This window comes from Bos javanicus, chromosome 23 (genome assembly GCF_032452875.1).
Source record: "Bos javanicus breed banteng chromosome 23, ARS-OSU_banteng_1.0, whole genome shotgun sequence".
NCBI lineage: Eukaryota > Metazoa > Chordata > Mammalia > Artiodactyla > Bovidae > Bos > Bos javanicus.
In genome coordinates this window covers 9387608-9412637 of record NC_083890.1, presented here as the reverse complement: position 1 = coordinate 9412637, position 25030 = coordinate 9387608, and the positions used below count along the sequence as shown (strand labels likewise).

Here is a 25030-nt window from a genome sequence, read left to right as displayed (position 1 = left end):
CAGGGCCCTGGGAGGCCACAAACCAGGGGCAGAAGACCTTCCCAGAGCTCCCTGCAGGACCCGGATGGTGTGCTCTGCGCGGGGCTGCCTGGGCCCCGGTCCTGAACTCAGCCCCGTCCCCGAGGCCTGTGGGGATCGACAATGAGGGAGAGGCAGCTGCAGCTCGGGAAGGCCGGTTCTCCTGGATTCGCAGCTCCGCACCAACAGGAAAACATGGCCTTGACAAACCATATCCGGATTGATCCAGAGCCACTGTTTTCCTCTAAACAACTGCTCCAGGGAAGGACACCACAGAAGCCTAAGAGACACTACTCCCCGGGCGTGTGGGTCCCACTTGCCTGGGGAGGGCTGCTAACAGGGAAGGAAGGGCACAGGCTGGGTTGGCCAGGGGCTGCCCAGGGGACTCCGGAACCTGCCCGGCCCTCCTCCCAGGCTGCCAGCTCCAGAACCTCTGCCCCAATCCTGGGGCGACCGGAGCAGGTAGGCAGTGTCTCCCCACACAGGGCGACTTGCCTGGCAAGGCTCTGCTCACCTTTCCCTCATTGACACTTCCTGTTGGCCTCCTCCCTGCCCCGGACCCCTAGGCAGGGCCTTCCCCCGTCCCTTGGGACCACTGTGGGGGTTCATAGGCAAATTTGGGGCTCCTGGGCACAGACCTGAACTGGGCCCAGGCCAGTGATGTGAGGCCCACACCCCCGTCTGGGCAGGAGGGGCTGGTGCGGCGTTGGCAGCTCACCTGTCAAACCCGCAAGAGCCTTTATTCCAAGGGTGCTCAAGCAGCAGCCAGCAGCCCCCTGACTGGCCTGCCCGAGGTGCCCGGAGCCACCTGCCAGGTGTGGAGGGGACCTGGGCAGGACAGGTGCCCCCTCTGCCCGCTCTCCCCACATTCTCCAGGCACTGGGGCTCGCCTGCTTCCGGGCCCTAGCACCTGGCACCACCTCGACGATGACCAGCCACCTCAGAGGAGGCAGACTGGTGTGAAGGCAAGGGCAGGGCTTCAGCCCAACAACAACCTGCCACTTACTGGTTGGGTGGCCTTGGGCAAGTTGCTTCATTTCTCTGAGCAACAATTTCCTTATATGCATGACTCAGTCGCTCAGCCCAGAGAGATGACATGGCTCGTCTACAGGTCTACAGTCATGGGGAGACATGGTTAGGGAGCTGGGTCCCAAATCCCGGTTTCCTGGCTCTCAGAGCTTTTCTGACTACACCGGGATATATATATATTTTAACATTTACTTAGTTGGCTGCTGCACCATGCCTTAAGTTGTGGCATGCAGGATCTTTAGTTGTGGCACTGAACTCTTAGTTGCAACATGTGGGATCTAGTTCCCTGACCAGGGATCAAACCCAAGTCCCCTGCGTTGGGAATGCGAAGTCTTAGCCACTCGACCACCAGGGATGTTTTTCAATAGCAGGAGTAATTGACAGAGAAATACCTCATTTCCAAAATGGCTGTCAGTTATTCCTAAAATCGGTCAAAAGTTCCTAAAAGTAGCCTTCACAGATACCAACTTTTCAGGTGACTAAAGTCAGCATCACCTTTGCTGGGGCACCTGTCGTCATCTCTGTGTCTTGCCTCCTGATGTGAAGTACCAGAAAGCACTCGTCTCCTCTCTGGTTCTGGAAGAAATGTTACCGGGACCTGATCACAAGGAAACAATGCAACAAACATGGAATGTGGACCACCACCTATGGAATGATGTTACAACATTGATGAATGCAACATTGTTGCAACTGGTGAACCTCAGTGAAAGAAATCAGTTTACTGCCCTATCCTTTCAACTTTTCTGTAGCTTTGGTCTTTTTTTTTTTTTTTTAAAGAAAATAAAAAACAGAAAAAAGGCGGTTCTGCTTTCAGCTTAGCACAGGGCTCTAAGCCAATGAAGACTCAGCTGTGTCATGTTCGATCCTCTCCCCAGCAAGGATCCAGAATATAAAAATCCAAGCTTCTTCGAATGTTGTTGAAGGCTTGGCACAAAAGAGATCTGAGTTTTCTAAGTTCATCTGCCATGAACCTCTACAATGTGAATCATGTTTGTCAGCCAAAGCTGTTTACACGCTGTTTCCTGCCACTGGTTGGAAACGCTTTATGTTCAGCCAGCAACTTTCAAGAAGCATCCTCTACAGATCAGGCACCCACCCACCTTGGATCTGGTGCCAGGCAGGGTCCCAGAGGCTCTGTGCTATACGAGACACAGCAGCTGCCCTGGGGGGCTTACCAGCCAGGAACCTATGAAGCTTGGCTTTCATCAAGTCCTGCCTTGAGATATCTCGATTAGTATTTTCCCTCTAAAAATTATTTATTTTGTAAATTATTTTTTGACTGTGCTGGGTCTTCTTTGCTGTTCAAGGGCTTTTCTTGAGTTGTGGTTACACGGGCTTCTCGCTGCAGGGGTTCATATCACAGACTCCAGAGCGCGGGCTTTGGGAGTTAAAGCTTGAGGGCTTAGCTGCCTGGCAACATGCAGGATCTTCCCAGACCAGGGATGGAACTTGTGTCCCCTGCACAGGTAGGTGGATTCTCAACCACTGGACCACCAGGGAAGCCCTCAGTTAGTATTTCTATGCAAGACTTTCTTCTTAACATTTCTTGGGAGATTTGTTTTTACTCAATCCTGAAGTCTGAGAGATATTAATTGAGAAACTGGGAAAAGGTATTATAATCCTCTCATGAGAATTAAAGCTTAACAACCAATCCAAGGAATCCACTGCTGTAAGTCAAATCAAGAGCAAGAAACTAACATGCAGAGTTCAAGGTTGAGGCTGATGTCTTTGGGAACCAGGGCAGGAGTGCATAGGAAAGAAGTGGCAACAATCTAACCATGTCTTCCTTGAAGCCACTGCCAATGTTGTAAGTGTGTATTCATGGTCCCTTCTGTTGCTAACAGTCATTCTTGCAAACATGTATTAATATATTTATATACAGCTTCCCAGGTGGCTCAGTGACTAATGAATCTGCCTGCAATGCAGGAGAGACAGGAGGCTTGGATTCAGTCCCTCGGTGGGGAAGATCTGGAGGAGGGCATGACAAGCCACTACAGTACTCTTGCCTGGGAAATCCCATGGACCGGCAGGCTCATGGGGTCCCAGAGAGTCAGACACAACTGAAGCGATTGAGCACGCCTACATAGTATACACAAATCCACCCAGTGATTTCCTAAGAAATAAGTTTGGAGGCAAAATTAGTTTTAAGCTGGCGATTATGACATGTGATTCTAGTACTGCTGTTAAAGTTGTTAGGAGATTCACATGTTAGATTATTAAAATAACATGTACTGGCATTTTATAGTATTTGACTATTGGCTATATGAGAAATACGAAGAAAATATGTGAGTAGTGGAATTCAAACTACCGTACAATTGCACTCATCTCATATGCTAGCAAAGTGATGCTCAAAATTCTCCAAGCCAGGCTTCAACAGTACATGAAACATGAACTTCCAGATGTTCAAGCTGAATTTAGAAAAGTCAGAGGAGCCAGAGATCATGTTGCCAACATCTGTCGGATCATAGAAAAAGCAAGTAAGTTCCAGAAGAACATCTACTGCTTTACTGACTAAGCTAAAGTCTTTGACTGTGTGGATCACAACAAACTGTAGAAAATTCTTAAAGAAGTGGGAATACCAGACCACCTGACCTGCCTCCTGAGAAATCTGTATGCAGATCAAAGAAGCAACAGTTAGAACTGGACACAGGACAACAAACTGGTTCCAAATCAGGAAAAGAGTATGTCAAGGCTGTTTACTGTCACCTTGCTTATTTAACTTATATGCAGAGTATATCATGAGAAATGCTGGGCTGGATTAAGCACAAGCTAGAATCAAGATTGCTGGGAGAAAAAAAAAACAGATTGCTGGGAGAATTATTAACAGCCTCAGATATGCAGATGATACCACACTTATGGCAGAAAGCAAAGAACTAAAGAGCCTCTTGATGAAAGTGAAACAGGAGAGTGAAAAAGTTGGCTTAAAACTCTACATTTAGAAAACTAAGATCATGGCATCTGGTCCCATCATTTCATGGCAAATAGATGGGGAAACAAAACAGTGAGAGACTATTTTTGGGGGCTCCAAAATCACTGGAGATGGTGATTGCCGCCATGAAATTAAAAGACGCTTACTCCTTGGAAGAAAAGTTATGACCAACCTAGACAGTATATTATAAAGCAGAGACATTACTTTGCCAACAAAGGTCTGTCAAGTCAAAGCTATGGGTTTTCCAGTGGTCAGGTATGGATGTGAGAGTTGGACTATAAAGAAATCTGAGCACCGAAGAATTGATGCTTTTGAACTGTGGTGTTGGAGAAGACTCTTGAGAGTCCCTTGGACTGCAAGGAGATCCAACCCGTCAATCCTGAAGCAAATCGGTCCTGAATATTCATTGGAAGGACTGATGCTGAAGCTGAAACTCCAATACTTTGGCCACCTGATGCAAAGAACTGACTCATTGGAAAAGGCCCTGATGCTGGGGAAGACTGAAGGCAGGAGGAGGAGGGGATGATGGAGGATGATATGGTTGGATGGCTTCACCAACTCAATGGACATGAGTCTGAGTAAACTCTGGGAGAGGCTGATGGACAAGAGGCCTGGTGTCCTGCAGTCCTCGGGGTCGCAAAGAGTTGGACATGACTGAGTGACTGAATGGAGTGGAATTCTACAACACTAAATCAGAGGCTGATCTAGAATGTGAATTAGTAAAAGCAGTATTGATTAGATAAAGCAATAGTTAAAACTGGGGCAAGCAAAGTATTTTTATCATTAAAGAAGGAATTATTTATACATGTCTCTTGATGTCCAATTTAAAGATACTTTTGGATGCATCCTTAACAAGTCAGCCACCATCAACATAAAATGAAAACATTTTTCTACATTTGGAATAAGTCTACATCATGAAGAATCTTCTACATGATAACATCTGTCATGAAACAAAGATCAAGATTATTAGAAAGAGTAATAAATGCTTTGCATATTTTAAAATTTCATTTTAGACTCACATAAATATGACCAACTGATTTTGACAAAAGGAAACAGCGATTCAATAGTGAGAACTCAGTAAATGGTGATGAGACAACTAAGCAACTCAAATACAAAAAGTAAATAGAAAAACCTTGGCTTGTGTTTTGTATCTTTTATAAAAACTAAAACTGGATCATAAATCTAAATAAAAGTTAAAAGACCACAAGCTTTTAGAAGAGACTGTAAACTTTGTGAACTTGGGTTAAGTTTGTTTTCTTTTAATGTCTGTATTCATTTCTGTATTTTTGCTTGTGGTGGGTCTTCGCTGCGGTGTGTGGGCCATCTCCGGTGCGGCAAGCGGGGGCTGCTCTGTGGCGGCGTGAGGGCCTCTCACTGTGTCGCCTTCTCCTGTCGCAGCTCTAGGACGCGTGGGCCTCAGCGGCTGTGGCACACAGGCCCCAGAAAGTGGGGGCTCCGTGGTGGTGGCACATGGCCTTAGTTGCACCACGGCACGTGGAATCTTCCCGTACCAGGGATCAAACCCACGTCCCCTGCACTGGCAGGCGGATTCTTATCCACTATGCCACCAGGAAAGTCCTTCGGTTAAGTTCTGAGATATGACATCAAAAACACAACTCATATCAGAACATTTTTTGATAAACTGGACTTCATTAAAATTAAAGACTTCTGTGCTTTAAAAGGCACCATTAAGAGAATGGAAAATCAAGCCATTCAGTGAGGGAAATTTCTGTAAATCACATATCTGACAAAGAATATGTATCCAAAACAAATAAAGAATTCCCAAAACTCAGCAATAAGAAAATACACATCCCAATTAGGAAATGAGCTAAAGATTTGAGCAGATACTTCACCAAAGAAGCTACATAAATGACAAATAAACACATGAAAAAGATGCTCAGCATCCTTAGTTACTAGGGAAATGCAAATTAAAACCACAAAGAGATATCACTATGTACCTAGTAGAATGGTCGAAACAAAGACTGAGAAGACTAAGAGCCATCAAGGCTGCGGAGAACTGGACTCTCATACGTTGCTGGCGGAATGTGAAATGGTCAACTATCTTGGAAAACAGTTTGGCTGTTAAACATATTCTTAGCATAGACCCAACAGTCTCACTCCTAGGTATTTACCTAAGTGAAATGAAAACCTATGTTCAAATTAGCATATGATTCAAAATAGCATGAATCTTCATTGAAAATCATCAAATACTAAAAACAACCTCTATGTCCCTGAACTGAAGAATGGACAAACAAATTCAGGCACTTCCTTACAGTGGAATACTACTCAACAGTGAAAGGAACAAACTATGGATATATGCACTAACCATGGATAAATTTCAATACATAATGCTAAGTGAAAGACGCAAAAGGCTACATACTTTATGATTCCATGTGTATGACATTCTGGAAAAGGGAAAACTATAGGAAGAGAGAACAGACCAGAAGTTAATGATATGGGCAGCTCTGATTTACAAAGGAATGGCATCAAGGAATGTCATTATCTTTAGGGGGTGATGGTACAGTTCTTTACCTGGATTATGGCAGTGGTTAGTATAAATTTGCCAAAACTCACAGAACTACATACCAGAATGGGCAAATTTTAGTGTCTGGAAATTTAAAAATAAAAAAATCTTAATTTCACTTTAAAAATAACTTTTAAATATTCAGTATTTGTAGTACTATCCTTAAATTATTAAATGATTTTTATTTTGTATTTTGTGTTAATGTTTTCTTCCTTTAACATTTTCCATTACCAAATATCTATGTTGGGTAGGGATCATTTTCACATGTTAATACATAATCTTGTTACAATATATTGTTCCTAGTACTAACAAACCACACATTTACTGTTATACATCTTTACTTTCTTTTATAGTAAAACCTCTGAAACTTTCACCACAGAAAAATAATTCAGTCTACTAGAGTCTCATTCCTTCTTAACGCTCATAAATTAAGTGTTAAAGATATCAAGTAATTTATGATCTGGGGAACTCCCAGGAAATTCTATTCCTCGTTTCCGAATCCTGAAAGTTAGTAACTGCCAGGAGTTTGGAAGCACCGCTCCTGACACTTTCCCAGGCAGCCTTTACTATGATTCCCCTCTGGCACCCTTCTACCTACTTCCAGCCAGAGCCCCATCCAGTTAAAAAATCGTTCATGGGACTGGCTTGGGAACTGACTGTATACAACAGTCCTACACAGGAGATGCCAAGAGCAGGAAGACAGAGACTGCCCTTGAAGAGGGCGAGGGCACAAACAACTGTGTGATGGAGGCCGCAAAGAGGAAGGCACTTGGGAGGAAGAGATTTTCCAATTCGGGAGAGGCAGGGATGCCTGCGGAGTAGGTGTTACGGTCCTTCTTTCAGCCCAACGGCAAGGTTGGGAAAGGCCCTCCCGGTGAAGGCCCAGGTGAGCCAGGCCAGGTGGCCGAGAGCACAGAGCGCGTCCGGGAATAGCGAGCTGTCCTTTCACTGGGGCGTGCAGTTCTCTGAAGGACAGATAAGGGGTCCAGACAAGGCCAGCCTTGACGTCCTCGTTACTAAGGGTGGACTTAACTCTTGAGGCCGGGGGTGGGCAGAACCCGAGCAGAGAGAGGCAGAGACTCGCTGGGGGGCTTCTGAAACAACAGCGGGGGTCTGAAATCTCTCTCATCCCTTCAAAACTCTACACTCTATTCATCCAGAACTTTCTAGCACACCAGGAGCTCCCTGCCTCTGGGCCTTGGTATAGACTGTTCCTCCCACCTGAGCCATCTCATCCCCTTAACTCTCTTTGTCCTTCAATCTCAGCTTATATCACCTCCTCAGATAAGCCTCCTGCAGTGTGCTCCTGAGATCTCTATCTCCAAGCACGTCCCTTCCCACACTTTCTTGCTATTGCATTTTACTTAGTTATTTAATCTAGAGATGTGTTATTTATTTTCTTGCTTGCTTTATAACAGGGGTATAACATATCCACTGTTAAGAGTGTGCTGTCTGTGTCAGTCTTAAGTATGCAGATCCACAAAGTCTTACATTTTTATCCTTCACAAAATCATCACTCAGTTCAAGACAGCAAACATTTCCAGCACCCCAGAAGATTCTTCATGCCTCTTCCCAGTCAATGTCCCCACGGAGAGCTAACTACTATTCTGATGTCTATCAACGTCTGTTAGTTTTGCCTGGTGCGCATCCAGCATCTCCTGAGTGAGAACCCACAGGGGACAGGCACTGAGTCGTTCCCGCTGCTCTCTGGACCCAGGAAGTGCTGGGCACAGGGCAGGGATTTAACTACCTGCTTACTGAACGAGCAGACCAGGCTGGGAATGGTGTCCAGGGGGCATGTTGCATCTCTGCACCTCTGCCCGAGCTATCCTACCAGAGTGTCCTCCCTTCGTCACTGGTCTCACTCTGACAGTCCTTCTCTTTCAAAGACTTGGTTCATGTTTGCTCCCCTTTCAGGAAGCTTGCCCCCAAGTATCTGCCACCCACCATGTTCACCCCACACATGCTGCTTCCCGTGCTTTCTGGGTATGTACGTTTAGATTCTATTCCTCAAACAATCTAAGTCTTTCAAAGGCTGTTGTTCAGTTACTCAGTCCTGTCTGACTCTTTGTGATGCCACTGACTACAGTACACCAGGTTTCCCTGTCCTTCACCATCTCCTGGAGCTTGCCCAATCTCACGTCCATCGAGTCAGTGATGCCATCCAACCATCTCATCCTCTGTCGTCCCCTCCTCCTCCTGCCTTCAATCTTTCCCAGCATCAGGGTCTTTTCCAGTGAGTCAACTCTTTGCATCAGGTGGCCAAAGTATTGGAGCTTCAGCTTCAGCATCAGTCATTCAATGAATAGTTAGGACTGATTTCCTTTAGGATTGAGTGGATGGATCTCCTTGCAGTCCAAGGGACTCTCAAGAGTCTTCTCCAACACCACAGCTCAAAAACATCAATTCTTCGGTGCTCAGATTTCTTTATGGTCCAACTCTCACATCCATACATGACTACTGGAAAAACCACAGCTTTGACTAGACAGACCTTTGGCAGCCAAGTAATGTCTCTGCTTTTTAATATGCTGTCTAGCTTTGTCACAGCTTTTCTTCCAAGAAGCAAGCATCTGTTAATTTCATGGCTGCAATCACCATCTGCAGTGATTTTGAGTCCAAGAAAATAAAATCTGTCACTGTTTCCATTGTTTCCCCATCTATTTGCCATGAAGTGATGGACTGGATGCCATGATCTTCATTTTTCTCCTTTCAAAGAAGAGACCCTGTTTTGCTCTTCATTAAATGGAGCACCACCACTCTCACCTCCTCACTGCTCTAACCTGCAAAAGATTCTTCTTTTCTGTCTTCCCCACAGGGCTCTGAGGATCATACCAGAAAGCAGCTATGAACATATTTTATAACCCACAGTTCACTCAACAAATCTAAAGCATTTTACTGCTCTAGTTACATGAATGCTTATTGGAAAATTATTGGTCAAACTATATATACATTATCTCTACCAAAAAAATGGTTCAAAAGAAACATTCCCAATATACAGTTAAGTGAAAAAGAAGCTAGGTATCAAAACAAACAAACAAACAATTCAGCATATTCCCCACTACCATGGGGACAGAGGTAGGAACAGGAAATATACATGTACACAGGAGTATATGCATGGGAAAATATTGGAAGAATATACAGGATACTGGTCATCCTCACCTTTGTCCTTTGGGCATGGGGCTGGGGGTCCTATGTCTTGTCCGTCAGTCTCTTTTTGTCATATAACTTTCTTATCTATGTGTTACTTGTATATTAATTAATGTTTTACCATAAAAATAAGCTAAGCTGCCTAAAGCTCATCCTGAGGGTAAATGGAGGGCAGCCTACTGATACGTGGGCTCAGGCCCCAGAAGCCAGACAGACACTGCAACAGGCCTGGAGGCAGAATTTAAGCCCCCATCAAATCTGGAGAGATGGAAACATATGTGAGCACACCCAGAGTGACCCGGAGCCTCACAAGGAGCAACAGCTGATACAATTCCAGCTTTTATTTGGCCAAAAGCTGGGAGCTGAGAGCCTAGGGCCACGGGGAGCAGGGGGTCTGGGGATCAGTGTCACCTACCCGGTCAAGTGGCCCAGATGAGTGTGGGCCTGGCTTCCCTACCTCCAGACAAAGGCCAGGAGAAGCAACTGGAGGGAGAAGGCAGGACAAGGGCCTCCGGGAGGCTGCTCGTTTTCCCAGCTCTAAGACTCCACGCAGCACAGGGCAGGGCTTCCTGGGGCCAGAAACAACCATGAGCTAGACGTGGGGAGACAGACGGCAGCAACCTGTCTGCCCTGAGGCCCGACTGTCTGCCTGTCTCATCTCCAGGGCCACCCATGCCAAAGCCTCACCCTTGATCTTGAGGAGTCACAGGACCTTCAGGGTCAACCAAAACACTCCAGCAGAAAGGTCAACAGGGAGGTAGATTCCGCCATTGCCTTTTTGCTTTATGTTTGGGTGGATTCTGGGCTGGGGTCTCAATCTTCAAGTCATACTCCTTGAAGCTATCCCCTCATCCCCCAATCTTTCCCAAGATCCAAATAACCCAAGCACCAAATGAACTAAGTACTGTCATCCAAGTGCCAAATATCTCCCCACCCCACCCCCTTCCTCTGTCATCTGAATTCCTCCAAAGTCTGTCAGGGGGCCCCAGCTTCCACTCTTTTGCCCTCTCCCAAGGCTGCAGCCAGGATGTCTTTCTAGATCACAAAGCATGTCACATCTTCCCTCCTTAAGACTCTTCCAAAACTCCTCGCCACCATAAGAAACACCCCAGACTCTTGGTCGTGCTGTCCAAGGCCTTTCTTAACTTTTTTTTTTTTTTTTACAACTGGTCATACCTCGAGGCATGCGGGGCATGCATTCCCAGACCAGAAATTCAACCCATGCTCTCTGCAGTGGAAGCGCTGAGTCTTAACCACTGGACCACCAGAGAAACCCCCCAAAACCCTTCCCGATTCAGCCTCTGCCTTCTTTCCCCTCTGCCCGGGGGTCTGAGTGTGCTGTGCTCCCCACACATGGCCCCAGGCCTTAGCCACACCCTTCCTGCCAGCCCCGCCCCCTCACCTCACTGAGGTCCTGGTGTCTGGGAGGAAGCCCCTCCACCCCCAGCCCACTGAGGGTCAGGTGAGCCCACTGGGCTTCGTTTCAGCTTCCCGGCCATCAAGTGAGGCCACACCCCTCCCTGACAGGCTGGTGAGAGGGCATGTGAACAGTGAACGCTCAGAGCAAACTGCTCCGTACTACAGAACTTGGAGTATCAGAACCACCACAGTGAGTTCGCTTCCACAGCCTTCGGTTCCCAGCTTCCCCACGACCTCTCCTTGCCCTTTGCCTCCGTCACACGGTACCAAGGCCCACTGACCACCACCCTGAAGCCCTCTCTTCCGGGGGCTCCGCCCTCTGCTGCGTGCTTTACTTTACCCCTGCCTGAACCTCCCTGACACATGCTTCTCCCCGCGCCTGTCTTTGGTTGGCCTCCCTGCTCACCACACAAACCACCTGCTGGGGTTTTCTGCATTGTGGCTGCATATTCCGCCTCTTCCTGGGCTGCTGTCTTGCGGATGGAGGCCTGGCAGGGCCTCCTCATGCATCCAGAATGTAACCAGTGATCGTTGCGCTGGGACCCTGGCAGCCCTGACCCTTGTGCCCAGCAGAGCGCCCGGCAGGTGGCACATGCTCAGCTTGAGTCTGCAGAACTGATCGCCACATGCTTCTTTCCTCTCCTGCCACCTTCTACCTGCGACTCCTCCAAGGCTCCTTGCGCCATCAATGGGACACCACCCCAAGTCACACAGGCTGAAACACAGCACCACTGGGTCCCTCCTCACCACTGACTTTTCAACCATCCACTATTCCCTTCCCCAGACTCTCCTGCTGTTCCGGCTCAGGCCCTGCCCACCCTGCACCTGGCCCTTCCTCTAGACCCTCCCTTGATCCACTCCAGTCTCCCTTCTCCTGCTCATGACATTCCTAAACCCAGATGTGATCTGTCACAACCCTGCCTACAAATCTCCGCAGCTCTCTTGTGCCCAAAGAATGCAATTCAACTCCTTAAATGCAGCATCCAAGGCCTCCCACCCGCTGGCCCCAACCTGTCAGCCCAACCACAGTGGGTAGAGCAGCAAAACAACTGATGTGTACCAAGTGCTTCCCACGTGTCTCTTAATCCCTTTAATAATCAGGACTACAATTTTACAGAGGAAACCAAGGACAGGAGGGCTAAGTAACTTGCCCAGGGTCACAGTCGAGGCTCATGAGCAGTGTCCTAGGTCAGAACTAACTTTTTAATCCTTCAGTCTTCCCTGAAAGATTGGATCTTTAAGGGCTGGGATGTGCCTTTTAAAAAAACCTTTGCGGCAAGCTTCGGCTGCCTCCCTGACTTCCCAAAGGGAACTGAGAGAGGGGTGGAAGAGGAGAGCGCACAATAGGTGTTTCTGAGATGGACATCAAAGATGCTGTGGGTCCTAGAAATTATTCCTACAATTTCATTTTAGTCCTAAGAAGGAATATCCATGTTTAACGGTTTAGAAATTTTATAGTAAATAAAAGCTGTATTTTCTTTACATACAATTAACTGCAGCATCCTGGGATTCCTAATTAACCAGTGTGCATAAAATATTTATGCCTATTTTACGGGACCTATTTTCCAGGAGAAGGATTTACTACTTCCAAAGGTTTACGCTGTGACAAGCTGCCAGGGACAGCGCAGTGCAGCCCTGCCAGGTGCCTGGCCAGAAACACCGCTCCCAATGGCGACCCCGTTCCTGGAGCAGTGTCTCCTGGCAGGGCCGCAGTGTGTCCAGGAACAGGCTGCACTCCTGCCGCCAGCCTCCAACTGTCTATGGGCCTGGAACCTGGCTCTTTGAATACATGGCTCCCAGCCCAGAAACTCCCACAAAGCTGCCAGCTGTTCCCACTTCCTCAGGTTCTGGGGGACTACTGCTGGGGTTAGAATGAAGGGGCAAAAACCACCCCAACAGTAACAATGATGATGAAGATAAAAGGCAAAGAGCAGAGGAAAGGGCACAGGAGAACTGAGCAACAGAGAACGCTGGTATAAACCCTGGGGCCTGTCTGCGTGCCGACTAAGCTGGTGGGTAAGGGGTGATTCCTCACACCTTCCTCAACTCCGGCCTTCTTACCCCCATTCTGACCTGCATTTGTTGACTTATCTATTCTCCCCTCTGGAACGGGGACTCCTTGACTGGTCCTAGTAGCTAGCGGACAGAAGGCTCTAAATTGATGCTGAATGAATGGTGGCAGACCTTGCAAATATCACCTCTCTTCTTCTCCCTTAGTGACAGAAGCCACATTTTATTTCATTTGGCAATGGGTCCATCTAAAAGACTTCTCAGCCTACCTTACAGCTATGGGAGGCCAAAGACACGGGAGTCAGCAAAGCTCTGTAAGGGGATCACAGTTAGCGTATGTCCTTTTTATCCTCCCCCCCATATCACATGACGGCTGGAGCTCCAGCAGCCATCACAGACCACATGCAACCCTGGGGCTGGAAGCCGTGCACTCAGAGTGGCAAAGCAGGGAGCATGCCTAGACTGTCTCCTCTAGATTTCTTTTAAGTACCTAACAAAGAATGAATTTCTAGTGGTTTAAGCCACTGGTCTCTGCTTACTAGCTGCGAAATGTAATTCAACAAATTCATGAATAAACCAATTAAACCTGGTTTTCTTAAATTACTCATTGCTGACTTTCAGTTCAAAGGCCAGTCACCATCTTTAATCTCTGGTCTGTGTAATACAATGATAATTTTCCATTAATTATGGACATCAGGAAGATGGAAGGACAAAAGCAATACAAAGATGAGATAGTACAGGTTGAGAGGATGAAGATGATCAGGGATGATGGCAGGAGGAGAAGCAGGAAAATAAGGGGCAGACAAGAGAGGGGAAGTGGGGGGTGGCAGGGTAAGAAGAAAGTGTAAAGGGTGACAGAGCAAAGGAAAGGGGAAGATAAGGGCAGGTGGAGACCATGGAGAGATGAGGAGGAAAGAAGGGAAAAAGAAGAGTCAATGTGTCCCGTGGCAACAGTCACCACTTAAAGAGTACTCACTGTGGGCTGGGCACAGTGCCAGACACTCTGTACCATTCTCTTTAATCCTCATCCTTCTGAGGTAAGTATTATCATGCCCATTATAATTGTGGCTCTGACATACTAAATAACTTCCCCTGAGTCACAGAAAAAAGTAGAGGCAGAAGACATTCTTAAAGTAGCCTTAATGCAGGGGAGTGGGGGGCCATCATCCTTCCCTCTCTCTTTTCTCTGTTCTGCTGCCTAGAATGTGGGTGTGATAGCTGGTCCAAGGCAGCCATTTTGGACAATGCAAACAATAGCCACACCCTAAGAATGACAATGGAAAAGGAAATGGCAGCCCACTCCAGTACTCTTGCCTGGGAAATTCCATGGACTGAGGAGCCTGGTAGGCTACAGTCCATGGGGTCGCAAAGAGTCGGACACGACTGAGCGACTTCACTTTCACTTTCACTTTCAAGAATGACAAAGCAGGGAACTGGAAGGAACCTGCGTTCTTTACAACCTAGTGGAGCTTCTATAACTGCCTGGGACTCCACCTATGCCACTTGGAGTCCACCCATAAATCTAACTATAAATGTTTCAGATCTCACTTTGCTCAATTTTCTTCCAATCTTCAGTAACAGATTCCAAGACGCACTCCTAGAGAGACTGATTCAGTAGTCACTCTCCTAGAAAAATGGCATCAGACTAGAAAAGGCAAAGAAATGATCTAAGAGTTCACAGAAAAAATCTTAATGCCTCAAAACCAGCAACTGCTGGTGATCTGCCCCTAGGATTCCCTGAAGATAAGCATGTGACACTGTAAACCTGTCATTATTTAAAGATAGGGAAGAGGGGAGGAGTTCTTAAAGACACACTTGGGCCCATTTTCAGAAACAAAACAGTGGTTCTATAATCTCAGGCCAGTCTGTAATGGTGCTCACAACCACCCAAGAAAAAAAATAAACTGATGGTTAAGCTTCAGAAAGAGAAGAGCTCCTTTTGAGCAAAAGCACCAGCCTGTCCAAGGGGCAGATGTGCACACAACAGCATCATGCAGAATTACTTTCTTACACGATAGGCTGCAGCTTCCTGTGCACTAGGAATTCTCTCCAACTAGACAGCAAGCTCTTCTTGTCCAGGAAGGAGCTATCTCTTAGGAATCGTGTGTATTGGCCCAGGCTATCTGCCACCCCCAGCCCTGTGCCTACCTCCGAGTTGAACTGAATCCTGAAATCTCAGCCAAGAGGACTGAGAGTCAGAGCTGTCATTGTTCACCACTCCCACCAGACTACAGTCTGACGGACATCCTCTCGTGATCATCAAAGATCAACTCCCTTCTCTTCTGAGATTACTCTTGTGACAGAATCCCAAGAGTTCAGAGAACTCAGGCAGAACGGAGGAGGGATGGCACAGGCCCTGTTTAGTTCTGCCCAGGCCTATCCAATCTGCCCCTTTTAGCTGCTGAAATCTCAGAGAGGCAGAGCTTTTAACTGGGCTGGATGCAATGGGCAGGCATGGGCGACACTCAGCTCTGAGCAGCTGGCTACTGCACCTTCACATCCTGTCTCCTTCAAGGTACCCGAGTGGGTATAGAATCACCCACTCCTAGAGCAACTGTCCCTTTCAGAAGTGTGACCTTATTCTAAAATTACAGGTTCTCAGGGTTCACTAGGGATCGTAATTAGTTTGTATTCCTTTGCCTGGTACTCAGAGAAGCCAAGTTTGGGGATGGAAAGTGGGGCATGCATTCTTAAGGCTGGAAACTAATTTGCAGGATTTAGTGGCTTTTTCTGGCCACTGGCTTGCTTTTAGTCTCTGGCACCCTCTGCTAGACTGAGAATTGCTACCTTGGGTCCCAGCCACACTTCCATCAACTTGGCACAAAACCTGCCAAAAAATCATCTTTCCTGCTGTCTTTCCCTGCATCTGGGTCTCAAACAACTCTCAGGCTCTTGCTTCTACTCAACCAGAGAAATTCAACTCAACAGGCCACACTGAGCAGTCATCAAGCGATGGGGAGAATGCCAGGAGCTTTAAGCACCAAGAAAAGCAGGGCCCTGTTCTCAAGGGTCTTAGCACCTGGAAAAGACAGGAAATAGGTAAACCAACAATGACCTACAGAGTGATAATTACTATAGAAAGAGACTTCAAGCACAGAAAGAGCAAAAGCCACTCTGTCAAGAGGGATAAAGGAAGGCAGTCAGGGGAGACGGACACTTCCTGGGAGGAACAAAAATGTGCAAAGGTGCAGAAGCCCGGGGTGTGGCCTCCTGGAGCCAGAAGCCATTTACTATATGCCAGAGGCTGCCATTCTACAGATGAGAAAACTGAGGCACAGAATTCTTGTCCAAGATCACAAGTTGAAAGGATGAAGACAGGTTCCAAACCAAATAGCTGAACTCTAAAACTTGAGCTTTTAAACATTAGTTTGTGGTATGCAATAGTTCAATTTGCTTAAGTGTAAAATTTAAAGCTAAGCTTACACAGGAAAGGTAAATGGGGGCTAGATCACAAAGGGCTGCATACACTATACTAAGGACTTGGACCTGAACTTGCAGCAACACAGTGAAAGAGCTTCGCCTTCCTGCTACAGTCACAGTCATATTAATAGAAATACTAGATAAGATAAATGATATCCCTAAACATACAGCCAAATTTGAAAGAAAAATACCCCATGTGCCGGAAATTACAAGAAAAAGTGAAACATGAACACTGAGTGGGACTGACACCAGAATGACCTGTGGACTTTTGAACCCACATATGAAGTGGCTTTAGTGTCTGGCTGTGACTTTGAGTCCGGATATCAAGATGAGAGCCTCAAAGGGCTGCCCAGAGCAGGACAACAACAAGGAGTTGGCCATTGCTCCGAGGCTCTGTGGAAGGGTGAAAGGGGTGTCAAAACTGAGAAATGAACATAACAACTGAGCCAGGACCTTTAACCCCATGGGCCCACCAAATGCCAACTCTTCTAAGGGAAACTTTCACCTCCCAGGACACAAAAGTTGCCCATAAGAATCCTTCCTGAGGGACTCTGAGCTCATAACCCAAAGTCACAAACCACACAGGGAAATAGACCACCAAGAGGGGCAGCATCGGACATAAAAAGGGAGAAAGCATCTCAAGAATCAGGAATAATAAACTAATTTGAAAGAGATGACAAAATGAGAAGATTCAGATGATGAAAGAGATAGAGCAGCACAGAAAAAACAGATAAGAGATTTGGATGGTGGAGAAGGAAATGGCAACCCACTCCAGTGTTCTTGCCTGGAGAATCCCAGGGACAGGGGAGCCTGGTGGGCTGCCATCTCTGGGGTCGCACAGAGTCGGACACGACTGAAGCGACTTAGCAGCAGCAGCAGCAGCAGTGTTAAACTGGCTATAACAGTACCGTAAGAGCTTAGAGAAAAATTCTGAGTCTGTGTACTACTCCTAATTTCCCTTTTTTTCCCTGCCTCAGGAGTCTTAGAGGGCAGAGTCCTCTATCACCAGTTTTCCAGCAGTAGTTACAGTATAAAAGTATCTGTGAAGATTAATTTTAGAAACAGTGGCTTGTATTATAAAAAGGTATATATGACTTTTTCTTTAACCCAAGGGGCTAATTAGAAAATGCTGTATACTTATTTGCAATTAAACATTTGTTCTAAAAAAACAAAAAAAACAAAAAACATTTGTTCTTCCAACTTAATTTGTATCATTAAGAAGCTTCAATTTAAGTTTTATATACATGTACCAATATTTTTTGAACATTATTAAAGGAATTAGAACTCTCAAAAAAAAAAAAAAAGAAAGAAACTTGGATGGTAGAATGGTCAACAGATATCTAAGGAATTCCAGGAGACTAGAGTACAAAAAATGGGACTCTCCAAGTCTAAATTTATCTAAAATTATTCCAAAATACAAAAACAAAAAAAAAATGTTTAAGTGAGTCTTTGGGTAGAAGTAGCACACCAAATTCTGAGCAAGAAAAAGAGAAACACGGCTTCCCTGGTGGCTCAGCAGTGAAGAGTTCACCTGCCAATGCAGGAGGTTCGATCCCTGGTCCAGGAAGACCCCACATGCCTCAGAGTAACGAAGCCCAGGCGCTATAACTACAGGGCCTGCGCTCTGGAGCCTGGGAGCTGCAACTATCGAGCCCACGGGCCACAATGGCTGAAGCCTGCGTGCCCTAGAGCCCGTGTCCTGCAATAAAAGCAGCCACCACAATCAGAAGCCCATGCATTGCAATGGAGAGTAGCCCCCACTCGCCACCATTAAAGAAAAGCCTGCCCAGCAATGAAGACCCAGCACAGCCATAAATAAATAAATAAAATTATTTTTAAAAAGAAAAACAAATCCACGCTTACTTTCAAATGGTTCTAGGGACCTCCCTGGTGATCTAGTGGCTAAGACTCCAAGCCCCAGTGGAGGGGGTCCAGGTTCAATCCCTGGTCAGGGAACTAGATTCCACATACTACAACTAAGACCTGGTAGAGCCAAATAAATAAAAATGGTGTTTAAAAATGGTTCTAAACAAAAGTACAGAGATACAGAAATGCATTAACTAAGTTTAAGTAAAAAGAATACAAATATTCACTATACTATTTTCATGGTTTTTTTTTTTTCATTTTTTTTTCTTTTCTTTTTTTTTTTCCATGTTTTTTTGAAAGTAAAAAGATAGCGGGAAAGAAGAGAAAATGTAGGAGTAAGAACAGAAATAGATGTATAATTTTCAGACTAGTAAAGAGAATTAAAAAAAACCCAATCGGGGCTCCCCTGGTGGTTCAGTGGTAAAGAAGTCACCTGCCAATGCAAAAGACATGGGTTCGATCCCTGGTCCAGGAAGATCCACATGCCACGGCGGGGGAAGAAAATCTCAAACAGAAGGCAGGAAAGGAGAAAAACAAGCAGAAAAGGAAGGCACATTAAAAGTACTCAAAAACATGATAATATATTTAAGTGAAACCCCCAAATGTAAATAAACTCATTTAAGACAGTTTCAGATCTGACTTAAAATTTTAAATCCAGCCACATTCTGTTTATGAAAGAAACTCCTAAAACACAATGACACGCAAAGGTTGAAAATACAAGGAAAACCACCACCACCAGCTGGGCTAGCACTAGTGTCATCAGACTTTAAGGCAAAAAGCAGGAACGATAAGATTTGGTGACTGATTTAAAGGGACATGGAGGGCAACCATAAGGTGACCGAGGGCATGGAGATGCTCCCGGTAAGGCGGGGCGGTGGGGAGAGCAGGTCTGGCAGAGAAGGGGTAGAAGCCCCCGGATGCGCGCACACAGGCGGGGGAAAGGGAGAGGAATCCGGGCAGCACCGAGAGCAAGAGGGGAGACGGAAGCTTCATCTCCCAGAGGGCAGGGCCCATCTCTTTCTGCTGCATCTTTCCAGAGTCTAATAAGGTACGAGGCACAAAGCAGGCGCTGGTAACTGCATGAGCGATAAGAAAACAATACACGAGTAGGTGAGGACCAAACAAGAGAGGTCTCAGAGCTGCAAGGAAAGAAGCTGTGCCATCTGTAAGGCCTGTGATCTCCACGGTGACCAGGGGCAGCATCTTCTTACAGGGACGGGGGTGAGGGGGAGGACTGGAGCAAGCTCCCGGGGAATGGGACACGACACCCGTGAGTGACGAACAAAGGGTAACTACTGCTAGAGAGCCGTAACTGACTCCACGCAGGGCACAGCTCTGCCCCCAACAAGCGCTGCCTTGGCCATCCAGCTCTTCCTTCAAATCCCAGTGTACTATCTGCAGACTTAGCCAAGAAACAAGCAGACAACACGACTCATCTTTGGAAAAAAGAACTGCTGTGAGACCACAGGCAAGAGGCTGCCGCTGTGACCCGGGGAGACCTGCCTCCACATTCCTGGCCCCTGTCCTGGGCAGGCCCTCCTGGACAGGAACTGTGTGGACGGCAGCAGGGACTGCGGCCAGTGGTGACTCAGGCAGCGTGGGTGCCCGCCGCCTCCAGAGGGGGCAGCCTGCGCCATTTGCGTCTGGCTTCCTGGAAGCATTTCTTCATTTCTCCTTTTGCAGACCTGCAACTTCCAGAGTGACATCTCTCCTGATGACTAAAGAGGGCATGTCAAGCAGCCACTGGAACCCACGTCTTCTTACACACCCCTGACCAACCCAACTTTACTCACTCCCCAACACCTCCACACTCGACAGGGGAAGTGGCCAGAGGGTGCCCCAGGGCCTGAGGGAGACAGGAAATGATGTGGCACTGCCCGTGGCCACAGTGAGGGCCCAGGAGGTCCGAGCTCCGCTCAGCCACCACCGGTTCCCCAACAGGTGGGACTTCGGTGGCCCAAGGAAAGGGGCATGTGACTAAACTAAGGGGTTCCTGGGTCAGAGAGTGTCAGAGTTCAGAAGACCACAGGACTTCCTCTCTTAAGTTAACTCAGATTCAAGGGAACAGGGAGTCAGAAACTCTCCGAGACTGCTGAGACAGGGTAAATTAGTGTAACTCTCTAGAGTTAGGCAAAATTTATCAATCTCCTAACTTTTAAAAAATGTTTATACATTTGGCGGCGGTGGGTCTTGGTTGCATTTTGTGGTGAGTGAGCTCTCTAGCTGTGGCTCAGCAGTCACTCCGCAGCAAGTGGGACCTCAGTTCCCTGACCAGGGACCAAAGCGGCATCCCCTGCACTGCAAGGTGGGTTCTTAGCCACTGGGCCACCAGGGAGGTCCCAATATCCTTACTTCTGACTCATTCAGAATGATACACACACTCTCTCTCTTTTTAACTCTTTGGCTGCACTGCACAGCACAGTTAATTCCACGACAGGGATGGAATCCGTGACCCCTGCACTGGAAGCAGGGCGATTTAACCACTGGCCTGCCAGGGAAGTGCCTCTCTCTCCTTTAAAACCAAGTATCTACCAAGTGCCAGGAATTACGCCAGGTAGTGGGTTAGTTCTTACCAGGGCAGACAACGTGACTGCCCTCAAAGAACTTCTGTTCCAGTCAGGGATTCAGACAACCGGATAAGGTATCAACCAGAAAAGATACCAGGTTATCTTATTAACCAATCAGATAAGATCAATTTTGAGTATAGGAAGTAGTATATATAATAGCAAACAATGAGAACCGACCCAAATGTGCATCAGCAGAACTGGTTAAGTAAGCTCAGGTAAACTCCTAAGAAGGGACACTGCTCTGCTTAAAAATGCATTTTTGAAAACTATATTCAAATTGCTAGTGATATGAATATTTAAAGCAGATTTCAAAACAGCATCACAATTACGTTCAGTGCAAAAACCCAACCACACAAGACCACGTACCATATGATCCCATTTATACAAAATGTCCAGAGCAGGCGAATCTGTGGAAACAAAGTAGACTGGAGATTGTCTGGGGCAGAGGGGTGGTGCATGGAGACAGTGAACATTAATGGACGCAAGATTTCCTTCTGAGATGAGAAAAGGTTCTAAAATTAATTATGGTAATGGTTACACAACTCTGAAAATATACTGAAAACTATCAAATTATACATTTTAAATGGATGGACTTCATGGTATATGGATTATACCCCAATAAAGCTGCTGAATAACAGTATCACGATATGACTTCAATTTGGTTTTTCAAAAAGAGGATTTTGTGGGAATTCCTTGGCTATCCAGTGGTTAAGACTCTGCACTTCTGCCTGGGTTTGATCCCTGGTGGGAGAACCAAGATCCTACATGTTGTGTGGCTGGGCAAAAAATAAAAACAAGAAGAGGGTATATGAAGGCGTTTATGTACAGGAGAGAGAGAGAAAGCATGGAAATGCTCCAACCATCAAAACATTAACTGAGCAATTCTCTGAGAGGAAGGTTCTGGGTAATTTCTGTTTCCCTCTATATTTTCCAAATATTCTAAAATGTAGGCATTATTTTAACTGACAAAAGCAATCAGCCTGGGTTTTCAAATCTTCAAGGGGACCTTAAAGTAGATAGAAGGCACAAAACCAGAAGGATCCAACTGCTGTGCTAGCTTGGATATATCTAGTGGAGTCATGTTCTTTGCACCAAAGATAACCAGGCAGCTCAGCAAAGGGATTTTATATTCCAGATAAATGAGACCCAGTAGGCCCTAGTTAAGGATCTCCTGAGCACTGGCAGAGCTAGCTCCCTTCTGTAAACACTTTAAAATGAAACCAGCAGTCACCAGAGAGCTCAGATACTACCAAAGAATGCAGAAGAGGGTGAGCTGAGCAGATGCAGTCTGAAACCTGGAGGCCGTCAGAAGTCACAACCACACGCCTGGATGCGATGTGTGAGGCCCTCAGGATAATCTCTCAGGTCCCACTTGAACTGCTCTGATCAGTGACTTCAAAGACGCCTTTCTGAAAAGTCAGTGGTCCTCCCACCAGGCTGCCCGCTCTGGTCAATGGGGAGCTTTAAAACGCAGATCCTTGGACTTCATTCCTGGAAATTCTAATTTCCAGGAGAAATCAGAGGCCTGAGACAAGGCCCAGGAAGCTACGTTTCTTCCAAAACTCCCTAGTGAATCTGCCAGCTGAGTCTTGTCTGGGAATCACCGGACGAGACACCCCCTGGGACGACGCGCAACAGGGCCTGTCTGCACATCTGGCGGCCGTGCCGGGATCCCACGGGCGAGAGCTAAGCGCAGGAGGGGAGGCTCAGCGGGGAAATTCCGGGCGTGTTCCGCAGTCAGTGCCGAAGAGCCTGGGGGACAGCCAGCAGATCCCCAAGACAAAGCCAATGCTGGAAGGTTCTCTTGGGCACAATGATCTGAGATGCTAACCTGTGAAAAAGAAGTAAGAAGTCCAACTTCTGGGCTTCCCTGGTGGCTCAGTGGCAAAGAATCTGCCTCTAATGATAGAGACGTGGATTCGATCCCTGGGTTGGGACGATCCCCTGGAGGAGGAAATGGCAACCCACTCCAGTATCCTTGCCTGGAAAATCCCAAGGACAGAAGAGCCTTGCAGCTACAGTCCATGGGGTCACAAGAGTCAGACACGACTGAGTCACTAAACAACAACAACAACTGTGCCGCTTCTGCTCTGGGAGGTCAAGAGAAATTAGTTCCTTCCAACGCCACACGCGAGCCAACAGCTCTGCAGGCGCCAAGGAGTAGGAAGCAGAAAGGGATGCAGTGCGGTGTGGCAGAGCGAGCCCTGGGCCTGAGTCACAGCTGTGGGTTCTAATCCCTGCTCTGCACCATCGTCGTCAGTGGTTAAAGACGGCATCCTTGCTGCGACTCCCTCCTTGAATCTGGCTGGTCCAGGATCTGCTCTGACATGTGGCAGGGGCCCCCACTCAGACGGCTGAGGGAACGAAAACCCAGTGTTCTAACAAATAACCTTGTCACAGAACCCTCTGACCAGGAGCTCCCACTTTTAGTGCCCTTCTTGGCCAGGGGCACGTCTCCATACCTCAGGTCTGGGAACTATTTACAATCCCCTGTAACGGGGAAGGACCCTGCCAGCAGGCACCCAGCATTCCAGGATGACTCACCGTCCCTCGCCACAGCCGCGTCCCCCCTGGCCTCCCTTCTTCCCGTTACAGTGTCATCTTTGTCCTGGCCACCTCGGGGCAAAACATCAACCTTGCAGGAGCCGCTGTCTCCCTTCAGCATCCAGGGAACAAGACTTGGCCTCCACACCTCTCCGCTCCACCCCGCCGCCCAAAGGCACGGTCCTCACGGCAGGCAGACCTGAGAGTGCTGCTCTTCAAGTTGCTAGCCGTGCGCCATACATGAGTTTTTTGACTTCTCTGGGGCTTAGTCTCCTCAGCTGCAAACAATATACATCAGTAACACCTTCTTTTTGAGGTGGTTTCCCAGATATGAGTCAAGAAAACACAGCCAAAGTACATAATACAGAGAAGGCGCTCCATACGAAGCAACGGTTACTATAGACCAGAAACTTTCCCCTCAGTTATTAATACAGACCTCTCCTAACCTAAGTCTCTGACTGGGTGTCACTCTCCATTTTGACCCCTCTTATATGATCTGAGCAAGTTAATCGTCCTAGATAAGAGCCACCGGCTTACTTTCCTGCCCAAAGGCCTCCCACGTCTCGCATGTTCTCGCATCAGTCTCAGCTTCCCAGCCAGGCCTGGAAGAATGTCTGCCTTCAAGGCCCTGCCCCACCCCTTGGCGCCCTCCAAGCCAATCCCACCCTCAGGGCAACTTGCTATAGGAGGCAGCCTTCGAAAAGGACCCGCAAACACACCCGCCTCCTAGTATTCAGGCCCTCGTGTAATAGCCTGCTGACTCAGACACTGCCGGACCCTAAATGTTGTTTAAAGCTGATGCTGGGAAAGATTGAAGGCAGGAGGACAAGAGGATGAGATGGTACTCGATGGCATCACGGACTCAATGGACATTAGTTTGAGCAAACTCTGGGAGATGGTGAAGGACAGGGTGATGGGGTAGCCTGGCGTGCTGCAGTCCATGAGGCTGCAAAGAGTCAGACGTGACTGAGCGATTAAACAACAGCAGCAAAGTTCTGGGGTAATCTGTTATGAAGCAATGGATAATCCTCCTGATTTCCCCAATCACATCACAGCTGTTGCTCTTTTACTCACAGCTGCCTTTCCTACAACATCTCTGCCTACCACAATCCTGCCCAGCCTACAAGGCCCACCCCAGATGCTAAATGCTCACCTGAGCCGTTCTTAGTTCAATTCAGTTGCTCAATCGTGTCTGACTCTTTGCTACCCCATGGACTGCAGCACTCCAGGCTTCCCTGTCTTAAGGCTTTTGTCAAACCAGCAACTGTCAAACCAGCTTCCTCTTCCACACCTCACCATGGCAACTGTCGCACTGTATCCAAATCAATCTGTTTGTTATATTCATGTGCAAAAATATCTGTCAGGGTTATTCACGGCAGCAAAAGACTGGAAATCACCTGCACGCCCATCAATAAACGAGAGGATGGCACACTCATGCGAGAGACGAGGGAGCAGTGAAAAAGAATGAGGAAGCTCCAGGTGTACTGACATGCAAGGGTGGACAAGACACAAGACGTGAAGCGAGGAGCAGACCAGTGCGCACAGCAGACAGTCATC

General features: G+C 47.2%; 1 protein-coding gene across 3 annotated transcripts in view; it reads right to left on the bottom strand.

Moving 5' to 3' along the window:
* Positions 1 to 25030, bottom strand: part of PPARD (peroxisome proliferator activated receptor delta) — an 85824-nt gene that overhangs the window by 36151 nt on the left and 24643 nt on the right. Inside the window, exon 3 of one of the 3 annotated variants that reach the window (XM_061399059.1) lies at positions 1512 to 5567. The exons of the other annotated variants lie outside the window; for them this stretch is intronic. The gene's annotated coding sequence lies outside the window, so the exon portion shown is untranslated. The remainder of the gene's footprint in view (positions 1 to 1511; positions 5568 to 25030) is intronic. 3 annotated transcript variants of the gene reach the window in all.